The following is a 12,903-nucleotide window of genomic DNA, read 5'->3' as shown; positions in this document are numbered from 1 at the left end:
AGGGTTATGGAAGAATCAGACGGACGAGGTGTGACCTAGATCACTTAATATCTACTTTTTCATGTTGTTTTGGTTTTTTAATCATGTCAATGTTGTATTCAAATGTCAAAGTTAAGAGTCCCCAAGATTCCTGATCACACTCACTCTTTGAGGCTTCTCAGAATGCAGCCACCAAGCCACATGAGAAGACCACATGTAGGCCCTGGAGTTGGCAGTCCCAACTGGGGTCCAGGGTGACAGCCAGGGCCAACTGCAGCCACACGGGGAAACATCCCCACATGGCAGCTCAGCAGGTGGAGACTATAACTCTGCTGCTCACGGTGGTGACGGGTGGGTTCAGGACTTTGTGTGAAAGTTTAACAAGTGCTCCATCTTGCCCGATGGTTACTTCCCTTCAGCGGCAGAGACATGGCAGTGTTCTAGCAGAAAGCTCTGGAAGTGGTATTTCCATGAAATCAGGAATGTATCAGAAAGTGCTAAGTGTAGTGCCAGGGAGAGGCCCATGTCACCAACTTGGAGAACCCCCGTTGGAAGCAATGAGTACGTCCCTGATCCAAAGCTTCACGAGAGGAGCCACACAGAACATGAAACCCCACACTGGAAACCCCTGACTACAGAACAAGGCAAAAAGCCACAAAATAAAAAGCACACAAACAGGAGACCACAAACGAGAAAAGTAACACAAGAAGCTGAAAACAGGAAGCGCACCACAAAACACCTCCTCCAGCTGCCAGCAAGAGGCTTGAGAAGGAGGCAGGGGCAGAGAACCTAAGAAACAGAAACAAACAACTGAAAAGACAAGAGCAGCCGGCAAAAATCACTGGGAGAAAATGCAAAAGGAGAAAGCCCTTCTCCAGGAGCTGGAAGGTGCAGAATCAGTATTGAGCTATTCATGGGAAGCAAGGTGAATACTGTCGTCAGTTCAAATGCATCCTCTCGTTAAGCCTGTGCAGTACCCTGAGCATTCTTGTGCCCACACTTGAAGTTCATTTATACTTCACCCAATATTTTGACCCTGTGGGGTTTTTAAATACTTATTAAATTGATTTCCTACCATTCTCTATAATGGGAGGTGAAGGGCTTTTTAACCAAAGCTTGACAGACTAACATGTTGGGAAACCATGTAGTTCAGCATGTACACCCCTCATGGCTTAAACCGATCAGTTCAAACGAACCCCCCTCTAGTACTAACCAATCACCCCTACCCAACTTGTTCCTGCCATTGAATGTGCAAATCAATGCTAAGAGTTGTTGTTTGACTTTCCTGCGGTGTGAAATGACTTGCTGTGTGATGTTGTGATGCATAGAGTGTCCCCCCAAAAAACCTATAAATCCTCACTGAACAAAGGACCGGGACTCACTCCCTGGGATCGCTGTGTCTGAATCGGTGGTGAGTCCAGGCTCGAGCTTGCAATAAAGACTCTTGTGTGATTGCATCGGATTCGGCTCCTGGAGGTCTCTTGGGGTCCCACGAATCTGGCATTACATAAGGACCCAGAGAGCAGGTTTCCAAGCAGCCACAACTAGAAGAGCTTTCTTGAAAGCCCCGGGAGCCTGCCATGTGTGAGGGAAATGGAGAGGCGAAAGGAAAGCCAAAGTCCATCATGATTCTATTTGTTTCTAAGTTATCAAACATTTTTATCATAAACTGATGACGGATTTTGTCAAATGCTTTTTCTGCATCTCCTGAGATGACTCTGTGACTTTAGTTCTATGAACATGCACTGTATTACTATACATATCTTGTTGTTGTTGTCACAGTGCTGGGGATCAACTCAGAGCCTCGTGCATGCTGAGCTCTATCCCCACTCCTACCAAGACTTATATTTTAATCCAACACTGGGTTTCTAGGATAATCCTAGGTACATCCATATAGTATATATTCTCATGGTAAATTCTTAATTTATACATGACTGCATTCAATTTGCTAATATTTTGTTGAGGATTTTTATGTCTAAATTATAAAAGATAAGGGCTGGGGATGTGGCTCAAGCGGTAGCGTGCTCGCCTGGCATGCATGCGGCCCGGGTTTGATCCTCAACACCACATACAAACAAAGATACTGTGTCCGCTGAAAAATAAAAAATATTAAAATTCTCAAAAAAAAATAAAAAATAACTTATAAAAGATAATTGTCTGTAGCTTTCATTTCTTGTCATGTCTCTGGATAATACTGATCTCATACCATGCAGTGTGAAGCACTACTTCCCTCTTTATTTTTGAGATTCTTTGGAAAGTATTGGTATTAATTCTTTAAATGTTTACCAGAATTCACCAATGAGTCCATCAGCCACAGGGCTCTTCTTTATGGGCAGTTGTTTTTGAATGTTATTATGACTAATTCATTCTCTACTTCTATGGGTTTATTCAGATTTTTTGTGTCTTTTTGAGTCAGTTTCTAATTTCACCCCTTTGTGGTAGAAAAACATGCTTTGTATTATTCAATTATTTAAATTTATTGAGACACGATTTACACCCCCCCCCAAAAAAAAAACAAAAAAACGCTGGGGATGGCATTGAGAGCCTCCTGCTTGCTACACTGTGCTACATCTTCAACCTTATTTTTAACTTTTTTAAAATGTTGAGACAGAGTCTCACTAAGTTGCCCAGTTTGGCATTGTTATGGGCCAGAATATATGTGCCTTGACCAGACAAACTCCATTTTAACCTGAGACTCCATTTCATATAAGAAATCCCCAAAAGACAATTGCCGAATGTCTTCTCTGATATAAGGGGGGTGACTCAAAATGGGGTTGGGAGGGAGAGCAGGGGAGGAAGATTACCTCTAGATGGGGAATGGGGGTGGGAGGGAAAGGGAGGGAGAAGGGGAAGAGCATGGATGGTGGAAGGAGACCCTCATCCTTATACAACATACAGGTATGAAGATGTGAATTTGGAGTCAACATACCTTATATATAATCAGAGATATGATAAATTACGGTATAAGGGTGTATTAAGAATTGTAACGCAAAAATAAATAAGTAAATAAGAAATCCACCAAAAAAAGAAAAGAAATGTTTCTCCCATGTGAAAATCCCGCCTCTGCCCCTCCTCTTAAGCATACCCTGTCTGGCAACACACAGCAGCTAAAAAAATGTTTATTTTATTCTTATACAATATATTATTAGGAAATACTTTTATGAGATGTTCCCTATTTAGTTCCATTTTCTAGGGCAACGTACTCTTAAGTAGGTCATTCTGACCCACCTCCTATATTGCTGTGGTTTTGACTTACTGGTAGCTTGAGGTTTAGGGCTATCGAAGATGTATTCTAACTTCTGCAAAGGGTAAATGGGTGCAGAGTCGACTTGGCAAATAAAGATCCATGCCCTGCTCCAAGACTGACCTGGTGTTTTATTTCAAACGCGCCACAACAGCATCAAACTTGTCAACCTCCTGCCTCAGCCTCCATGTAGCTGGGATTACAGGCATGTGCCACCATGCCTGCTGTTGAGACTTAAGTCATGATCCAGCATATGGCCTTTCCTGGATGATACTCCGTGAGTCCTCGAGAAGAATGTACATTCTACTGCTGTTGGAGACAGTATTTTACAGATGTCTGTTGGTCTACTGGGTATACAGTGGTCTTGAAGGTTTATTTTCTTGCTGGTCTTCTAATTATTTTGTCTCATCTCCATGTATGTTTGAACTGTTTAGTTCTTCAGTTTTGTCAGTTTGGGCTTCACGTGTTTGGGAGTTGTTGTTAGTTGCCGATGTTTTATAATTGTTTTATTTTCCTAATAAATAGGACCTTTTTTCATTGTAAAATGCTTTTATTTGTGACTACTAACAATTTTTATATTCCATTTTATCTAATATTAGTATAGCCACTTAGATTTTCTTAAGTTAGGTTTTCATGTTATATTTTTCCCATTCTTTAACTTTTTATGTCTTTAGATCTAAAATATGTCTTCTGTAGACAGAATAAAGTTGGATCATGTTTGCTTTTTTATTGTATTTTTTTTCTTTTTTTACACAACTGGAGCACAACTTTTCATTTCTCTGGTTGTATATGATGCAGAGTTACACCATTCGGGCAATCATACACATACATTGGGTAATTATGTCTCTCTCATTCCCCCATCTTTCCCATCCTCACACCCCCCTCCCCTACCCTCACTTTCCTCTGCCCAATCCAAAGTCCCTCCATTCTTCCTTTGCCTCCTCCATTATGGATCGGCATCCACTTATCAGAGAAAACATTTGGCCTTTGGTTTTTGGGGTTTGGCTTACTTTGCTTAACATGATATTCTCTAACTCCATCCATTTACCTGCAAATGCCGTAATTTCATTCTTCTTTAAGACTGAGTAATATTCCATTGTGTATATATACCACAGTTTCTTTATGCATTCATCTGTTGAAGGGCATCTAGTTTGGTGCTTTTTTAACCTGTTCTGCCAATCTCTGACTTTTGATTAGTTTAATCCATTTATACTTAATGTAATTACTGATAAGATAGGATGTGTGTCTATCATTTTGCTCCAGGTTTTTTATATGTCTTATGTCATTTTTGTCCTATTCCTCCACTACCACTTGCTTCTGTGTTAGATGTATCCTATTATATTTTAACATCCTTGTCATTTCTTTTACCATATTTTAAATATTATCTTCTTACATCTTCCTAGTGGTTATACTGGGGATTGCAATTAACATTTTAACCTATAACAATTATAACAACCTAGTTCAGATTAATTCTAACTTCATTAAATAATATACAAAACTGTGCTCTAATATAGCTCTGTTCTGTCTCCATCCTTTGTGCTGATATTGTCATATAAATTGTGTCCTCATAGAGTGCATACCCATCAACACAGATTTATAATTATTGCTTTATATGATTGTCATTTAGTTAAATGTGGAGGGAAAGCTAAATATAAAAACTGCATTCAAACTGTCTTCTATATTTATCTATGCAGTTGCCTTTACAGGGGCTCTTTATTTCTTCATATGAATATGACTTAGTGTCCAGTGTCCTTTCCTTTCAGCCTTAAGGACTCCCTTCAGCATTTCTTGTATACCATTTCTGCAAGCAATGAATTCTTTGTTTTGTTTATCTGGGAATGTCCTAATTTCTTCCTCATTTGTGAAGAACAGTTTTTCCAGATTAAAGAATTTAAGGCTGAACAATGTAAATCAGTATGGAGTTTCCTCAAAAGACTGGGAATGGAACTACCATTTGACATAGCTGTACCACTCCTCAGTATTTATCCTAAAGAATTAAAGTCATCTTATTACAGTATATATACATACCCATGTTTATAGCAGCACAATTCACAATAGCCAAACTTTGGAACCAGCCAAGGTGTCCACCAACAGATGAATAGACAAAGAAAATGTGGTGTATGTGTATACACAATGGAGTTTTATTCAGCCATAAAGAAAAATTACACAAGTCATTTGCAGGAAAAATGGGTGAAACTTACGTTAAGTGAAATAAGCCAAACTCGGAAGGTCAAGCTTTGCATGCTTTCTTTCTGTGTGGAAGCTAGAGAGGAAAGGGGAAAGAAAGGAGTTGGGGGAATCTCATGAAAATCAAAGGGAGATCAGAAGAGTAGAGCAAAGGGAGCAGGGGAGGGAGGAGGGGAGTGAAAGAGGAGACACTGGGGAATAGTATGGGCCAGACTATGTTGCTGTATTGTGTGCACATGTGACATCTGACACAAATCCCACCATATGTACAACTATAATGCACCAATAAAAAATAGTTTAAAATAAAGAATTTAAGTTTGACGGTATTCTTCTTTCATCACTTTGAATGTGTCAACCTACTGACTTCTGGCTTCTGTGGTTTCTGATGAGAAAATGGCTTTACTCTTATTCAGGAACTCTTTTATGTAATGAGTCACTTCTTTCTCACTGTTTTCAAGATTCTCTCCATCTTAGTTGGAGAAGATCATGCTAAGCAAAGTAAGCCAATCCCCAAAAACCAAAGGCCAAAGGTTTTCTCTGATTATTGGATACTGATCCATAATGGGGGTGGGGGCAGGACATGGGAAGAATGGAGGAACTTTGGATTGGGCAAAGGGGAGGGTGGGGAGGGGGAGGGGATGGGGCAGGAAGGATGGTGGAATGAGACCGATAACATTACTCTAGGTATGTATATGATGGCCCAAATGGTGCGACTCTACATCGTGTACAACCAGAGAATTGAAATGTTGTGCTCTATTTGTGTACGGTGAATTGAAATGCATTCTCTGTCCTGTATAACTAAGTAGAACAAATTTTTAAAATGGGAGAAAAAATAAGTAAGACTAGTCCCTTAATTGAAAAAAAAAGAAAGAAGGAAAAAAAGATTCTTTCAATCTTTGTCTTTTGATGGTTTACGTCCAGGCGTCCACATGTGGGTTTCTCAAAATTTATCCTACTTAAGTTGATGGAGCCAGTTTTAGTTAGATGTGTATATTAGTGTTTTTCACCCAATTTAAGAAGTTCATAGCAATTATTTCCCCAAATATTCTTCCTACCTCTTTTCCTCTCTTCTCTCCTTCCATGATTCCTTTTATGGGTGTGCCGGCATTAGAAAACGTCAGTGGTGTTCCCCAGGATTCTGATGCTGCTTATTTTTCTTAATTCTTTTTCCTTTTCATTCCTCAGACTTATAATCTCAATTGACTTCAGTGACCTTCAGGCTCACTAATTCCTTCAGTATGTTTGACGCTGCTGTTGAGCCATGTAGTAAAATTTTCATTTTGTTTCAACTTCAGAATTTCTATTTGGCATTTTTAGACATAATTTGTCTCCCTTATTGCTGTTCTTGTTTTCTCATTCTTTCCTCTAGTTCCTTCGACATGGTTTCCTCTAGTTCTTTGAAGGTCAACAAATTACGGATAAAGAAAGAGATCCTTAAATTCCTGAAATCAACCAGTCCCCGAGTCTTGGCCAAGGGCTCTGGGTGCTTCTTGGGACAAGCCTGAAACACTGGGCCTTTGTTTTCACTTTCTGCTTGTGAAGAGTCTCTGGGTCAGTGAGAAGTGAGATCTTGAAGCCTCCTCAGGCCTTCTGAGCATTTGCCCAGCCCGAGTCACATACCCTGTGCACTTCTGTGGCCTCCTAGATTCCAGGAACATGTCGGAGATTTCCAAGGCCCCAGTGCTATCTCATTCCATAGCTTTTCCTTTCAAGTTTTTATCGTTATTGTTTCCTGCAACTGTTCTCTGCTGCCTCACGCAGCCATGCCGTTAAAGAATTATTTTCCAAAAGAACCCCTGGGAAGGAGACTTGGTCCTAGGCAAGCTTCGAGTCAGGTCAGACAAAAGCCACACTTGCAGTGGGGTCCACAGGGAACCACAGACAGGTCCAATGCCTGGCATCTCTCTAGGAATGGGCCTTGAGGATGCTTCTACTCGGTTCGGCTCCTTTCAAAGGCTGGTAGTTTTCATAGTGATGGTCACTGTTGGTTTTCAAGTCTCCTGCAGAGCTGGGGGCATGGGCCGGGAGCACACGGAAACACTTCAAAACTCACTGTTCCTACTGTTCTTCTGCACTTACGGCTTTCACTCCAGGATAGTTTCAAGCCTGAGTTGGTTTAATAGCCAAAGCTCTGAAAAGTTGACTCGGACATTTCTGACAGTGTTCTTGCTTTAGAAGAGATGAAGGATTTCAGAGGACTTCCCTTTGCCATTCCCATGGACAACACCTCGAGATTATACCATAGCCTTATAAGAGCTCCTGGCTGCAGTGTGAAGTGTGGTTAGGAAGAAGCAAGCCTCAAAACAAGTTCAGTCCTAAGAAACAGATGCAATAATCCAGACAAGACATGTCGGCAGCCATGGAGTGGAGATAGAAGCGGGGAAGGGGAAGCTCTGGAGAGAGAGAAAGTCATTATAATACACATTTTTCTACTATTTATTGAAAGAAAAATTCAAGTTTCCTGGGAATTTGGTTGTGGCACCATTCCCAAAGTAGGGAACCACAGAAGAAGGGGACAGGTGGCCAGTGGAGTGGTGCTGTGGAACATCACGGCTTGGTGGGAACAGAAAGAGTCAAGAAACACCAAAGCTGTCTAGCAGGGTCCACCCTACTCTGTAGACCTGGCAGTGTTGACACCTTGAAGACAACATGGTGGCCACCAGGACTGAGGGTCACCCTTGGTGATAGTGCCTGACCAGCAGTAGCACAGAGAAGAATTCAGACCAGATTCCAGAAAACATAGTAAACACCAGATAACAAGCCAGAAATTATCAAGAGCTCCTGCAGTTCACCTGCTGGGCAACCTCAGAACCCTTCTAGGGAAACACAGATCCTGCCGGAGGCCTGGAGAGCACAGGAAGCGGGGTGACGGCTAGGCAAGGTTCAGAGTTACCATTGATGCGACCTCATGATAACTTCAGGTTACTGGACAGACTCTGGGGGCCTAAGACCTTGGCCTACTTGGCCACTTTTAATCTGTGGGCCAGGAAGCAGGCCTGCCACACGGCCACCCACAAACATATGCTAAGGGTGGTGTTAAGTGAAAAGAAATGACAGGAAACGTGTGACTGTGGGGAGAAAGGAGGGGGCTGTTCTCAGCCGGCTTTCACGCGGGTCTGTTGAGTGCATCCTGCGTCTGTTCTCAGAACTGCGAGAGCAGAGAGATGAAGGGGGACGCTGCCCAGGATTCTCCTGCACGTCACTCCAACTTTCATGGAAAGTGGCAGCTGAGGCCCGCTGAGGCCTGCTGGCTGTGGAGCAGGACAGTGAGCCCACGGGAGAAGCTGACAGTGGCTTCACAGGTCAGCAGGTGTGACGATGGAGAGGAGGCGAGAGTTCCTACTGACACCCCAGAGATTCCACTGGGATAGGAGGAAGGGGGCTCCTGATCAGGTGGTCTTGGAGTTCTTCCAAGGAAGTGAGCTGCTTGCAGATCATGCCCCAACTCAGCCTATTCCCCTTTAGGACTTCAGCCAATTTTTATAGGAATTTGTATCTTTTTTTTTTGGTACTGGGAATTGAACTCAGGAGCACTCAACCACTGAGCCACATCCCCAGACCTATTTTGTATTTTATTTAGAGACAGGGTCTCACTGAGTTGCTTAGTGCCTCGCTAAATTGCTGAGGCTGGTTTTGAACTCGCCATCCTCCTGCCTCAGCCTCCCAAGCTGCTGGGATTACAGGCATGCACCACCACACCCAGCAATTTGTATCTTTTTTTGAAGAGGAAGGGAAGCCTTGGGGTGAAATGTGAAAAAGAAGCACACGCTTGGTACAAAACAGGGACACTGTGGAAATGGAAAAGCCACCTCCTTTGAAGTTGTCTCTCCCACCCTATGACCCAAAGAGGTCTGGACCATCTGGACATGCTGCAGTACACCCCACTGGTCCGCTGCCTCCAGGTCTCTCAGAATCAGCACTATGACATTTGGGGTCAGAGCCCACTCGTGAGGGGCGGTTTGGTGCATTGTGTAATGCCCACCAGTATCCCAGGAATTTACCCACCACGTGCCAATAGCACCTACCCCTGTTAGGACAACCAAAACAGACTCCAGGAAATGCCAAATGTCCCCTACAGGGCGAAATCACTCCCAGTTGAGGACCCCTGCAATACACCAACCACATCAGAGTAAAGAGGCAGGTGGGCACCAGGTGGTCAGTAGGTTAATGGTATTGCTAAGACATATGCTTGAGAAAGTAGATCAATTCTGGATGCCAGCACAGAGGACTCCCTTATGAGGATGGGGTGCTATCTTGTGGGATGCAGGAGACATACTGGATCAGTGAACTCTATGTGGTGCTCTGTCCTCAGTAAAAAGAATACTTTGAAAACCAGAAGGTAGGAGAGGCCACACCTACCTGCCAGGGTCCTGCCCTAGCAGGGTCCAGGGGTCCTGAAGGATGAGTGGCATTGGCACAAGGAATGAGACAAGGAGTCGTTCCATTGGAGCAATCTCCAGAGAGAGAGCTCTAATGCAGTTTTCTCTGGGTCATCTTTTTTTTAATTCTTTTTTTTTTCATCCATTCATTTATTCATTCAACAACGCATATTGAATGCATTCTTTATGCCAGAAACTATGATAGGGATTGGGGATTCAGAACAGAAAAGATTATGCTCTTACATTGCTCACAGCCTTGTAAAGACAGAAACAAATCCTTTTAGTAATGTGTAATAGCTAATTTTGACAAGTTCCTTGGATAAAAATTATGGAGTTATGAAATCATTCAGTAAGGAATCTGCATGATGTCTTTGACAGTTCAAGAAGACTTCCCTGGAGAAATGATAGCTGGGCTTCAATCTGAAGGCTCAGTTGGGTGAGAACTTTCCAGGCAGTGGAACAACCTATGTTAGGACACTGCAGAGTAAGCCTGCAGGGTAACTATGTGTATTGGTAGGTAGAAATTCAGGTAAGTGTTGATGTCTTGAGTTTGAAATCCACAGTGCAGGACATGGGGCTGGAAACAGTCAGAATTCCTATGTTGCAGTCCTGAAACAGAATTTCATCTTCAATATTTCTCTATCCTATCACATTTTAGTATAATTAGAGAGGAGAAACTAATCAGCACCTTTCATTATTTGTTTAGAAACCTCAGCTAAATATGAGTTTATTGTTTGCATATGAGTACATCTACTGTGCACCCAAAATAAAATTCAGCAAGTCTTCTGCCACATATTAACCAGAATTACCTTTCCTCCAGATTCTAATAACATGACCTCATTCCCATCTGAGGTCTCAGCAGAAGCACCTGTAACATTCACATTTCCATGAACAGTCTTTTCAAGGCAATACAGGATTTGCTATCAAGTGGCTCAAAATTCTTGCAGCCTCTACTCATTACCCAGTTTTCAAAGCCACTTCCACATCTCTGATATATTTTGCATCAGCACCTGATTTCTCAGTTCCAAAATCTATATTAGTTTCTTAGAACTTCTATAACTAAGTACTGAATCTTATTATCTCATGGTTTAGGAGGTTAGAATCTCCAAATCAAGGTGTCAGCATGGTCATTCTCTCTACAAGAGGACTTCCTTGCTTTTTTTCTTTTTTAATATTTATTTTTTAGTTGAGCACAATATCTTTATTTATTTTTATGTGGTGCTGCGGATCGAACCCAGGGCCCTGCACATGCTAGGCGAGCGATCTACCACTGAGCCACAACCCCAGCCCTCTGAGTCATCTTTTATTGCAATTTTTCTCATCATTATGGATTCAGAATATGTCATTGATTATACAATTTCCAAATTTTGCCAAGATGTGACATTTCCTTAACAATCATTAGGGGTATAGAAAAATGTGACATCAATTTACATTTTTCCAGGATGTGACATTTCCTTATCAGTTATTATGGGTACAAAATCATTAATAAAATGCACCACTAATTTGCACTTTTCAGACTTCTCAAGATGTACTATTTTCTTATTAACAGATGCCAAACTACATAACCAGACTCTAAGTCTCCTAACCTATCATTAACCTTTAAGTTTAAAGTATACCTGTACTTTATTTCTAATCTAAAATTCCCATCTAAAGAAGTCCCCTTAAGGGCTGGGGTTGTGGCTCGGTGGTAGAGTGCTCGCCTAGCATGCACAAGGCACTGGGATCCATCCTCAGCACCACATAAATGTAAAATACAGATATTGTGTCCACCTAAAAGCTAAAAAATAAATTTAAAAAAAAGAAGTCCCCTTAAATCTTATACTTAAAATATCCTAAAGACTATAAACTATTCTTAAAGCATCTTAAGAACCCATACAGATAAAAACTTAAGAATTCTAAACTTAAGACTCTAAATAAAATAATATTTATAACATTATTCTAAAAATATGTCTTATAAAGTTACTTTAATTAATTTCTAAATTTATTCTCTGCCGCAGTCCGGCTGCAGCAAAATAACCGGGGGGTGACGAACAACTTGTGTAGACTGATACAGCAGGAATGGGAGCCATTTATTGCAGGACAGGAGCAGTATTTATACATTCCACACAGCTTATCTAATTAACATAAACTAGATACATCAGTCAACCAATCAGGAATCTCCACACTTAATGGCTCACTTTTGTTACTTCTCAAACCACTCCCTCTGGCATTTTGCCAGGCACCATCCAGACTTGTTTACGAACTCTAACATTCCCCTGGCAAAATGCCAGGTGTTATTTTGACTTGTTTACAGACTCTAACAATTCTCATAAAACTGGTTGAGCTGCTTTCTCAAAGAGTCTCTTTGTCTCCTAGTCAAGGTACACTATTTCTTATATCTTTGTCATCTCTCTCACTGAAAGGCAAGTTCTGAACATCAGTCCACTTACCACCAATATTAACTATGCTCATCATAAGTCCATATGTGAGGTAAAAGAGGATTTATAGAAAAGAGGAGAATGTATCTTGATATGCCTTAACTTTCCTAAGTGTATAACATAACTTTCCCTTAATCAAATAAAACTACATATAGGGGGCTTTGTGCGATATGCATAATAATTAGGCTTTCTAAGAGGCCGGATATATGGGCTTGGGTTCTTAGTTGATATAATCAATGTGGTGCTTAAAGTTCTCATGACCTTTCTGAGAATGATTGTTGGCCATTATCAGTTTTGTCCTCAATATGCTGAGAGAGAGGGGCTGGAGTTGTGGCTCAGTGGTAGAGTGCTTGCCTAATACGTGTGAGGCCCTGAGTTCAATTCTCAGCACCACATATAAATAAATAAATTAAATAAGGGTCCATCAACAACTAAAAAAATATTTTAAAAAAAAAATATGCTGAGATAGAGTAGCAGCCTTCTATTTTGTCCTCCATATGCTGAGGGGTAGTAGAACAGCCTTCAAGGCATGAACTGCCTGTTATGTTCTAGCCATCGGAAACTTAGTGTGGTTTAGCATTTAACATACTCAGGCCTCCTGTCAGGAACATGAGCATGACGATGAAAAGTCCCAATTACCTAAAAAAGGGTCTCATGGTTTTGGTTTCCCACTAGGATGGCTTTGCCAGCACTTGTT

This window comes from Marmota monax, unplaced genomic scaffold, assembly GCF_021218885.2.
Source record: "Marmota monax isolate L192 unplaced genomic scaffold, Marmota_monax_Labrador192_F-V1.1 WCK01_AAM20220418_F8-fsc01723, whole genome shotgun sequence".
NCBI classification, from domain to species: Eukaryota; Metazoa; Chordata; class Mammalia; order Rodentia; family Sciuridae; genus Marmota; species Marmota monax.
Note: the sequence above shows the minus strand (reverse complement) of the source record.